Below are 1,235 nucleotides of genomic sequence, written 5' to 3'. Positions count from 1 at the left end.
ACAAAATGTAAGGAACTTAACAGCAGTAGAGTGCTATTTGCCTATAACCCTTGGTGCTATTTTTGTCATATTTATACTCCTGCATTTAAGCCCTACACTTTGTTGTTATAAATTTAAATAGGCAACTGTCTTTGAAAGAAAATTTAACAGCAAAAAAAAAGATCTTTTATATTTATCTATTATTTCAGGTAGTTTATCCAAGTATACATCTGGTATACCTTCAGCTTGAAGAATTTATTTTTTTTTAACATTTGACATTTAATATTTTTAACATTTCTTCTTGTGTTACTCTGCTGGGTATGAATTCTCCAGGCTTTGCTTGTCTGAAAAAGTGTTTATTTAACCTTCAATTTTGAAACAAATATTCACTTAATATAGAATTATTTGTTGACTTTCTTTCCTTTACTGCTTTAAATGTGTCAGTATATTGACTTTTTCTTGTATTTTTCATGATGAGAAGTCTGTAGTCATTTTATGTTTATTTTTCAATATATATAAAATGTTATTTTTCACTCTTCTTGCCTTAAATTTTTTTTTAATTGTTGATTTTAAACAATTTAATTATAGTGGTTCCTGGTGTGGTTTTCTTTGTGCTACTAATTTATCAAGTCTGAAATATTTTGGTTTTTATTTCTTCCTGTGGTGGGTTTTTTTTTTTTTTCTGTCCTTATAAAATTCTTCTCCCAGTCTTTGACCTCAAGTAGTACATACATTGGATCATTTATTGTTGTCTCACAGGTGACATGGGATCCAAAGTATTTCTTGTCTTTTTTTAATCTGTATACTTCAGTTTAAATATATTTACTGTTATGTCAGTTCATTGATTTTTTTTTTCTGATGGGCTTACTATGTTGTTAAGCTTATATAGTGATTTTTTTCATATCAAATATTGTATTTTTAAGCTCTAGAAGTTTTATTATTTAAAATATATTTCTTTATTCATGAAGTTTATGCATTCCTTTAACTCATTGAACATATTTATGAAAACTGATTTAAAGTTTTGTCTCTCTATTATTTCTGGCTCCCTTTTATTAACTGATTTTTCCCTTGGTTATGCTTCAAATTTTATTACTTTTCAGGTAGTGATATTTGTACTATATATAGCAGCATAGTTTTATTTCATTGGATGCTAGATATTATGAATCATACATTGCTGACTATTTTGGATTTTATTTTTATTTAAAGTGCTTTAAAGTTTTTGGACATGGAATCAAGTTACTTGCAAGTAGTCATCA

Source organism: Odocoileus virginianus, chromosome 13 (assembly GCF_023699985.2).
Source record: "Odocoileus virginianus isolate 20LAN1187 ecotype Illinois chromosome 13, Ovbor_1.2, whole genome shotgun sequence".
NCBI lineage: Eukaryota > Metazoa > Chordata > Mammalia > Artiodactyla > Cervidae > Odocoileus > Odocoileus virginianus.
The sequence above is the reverse complement of the archived record's forward strand: the minus strand, read 5'-3'. Positions refer to the sequence as shown.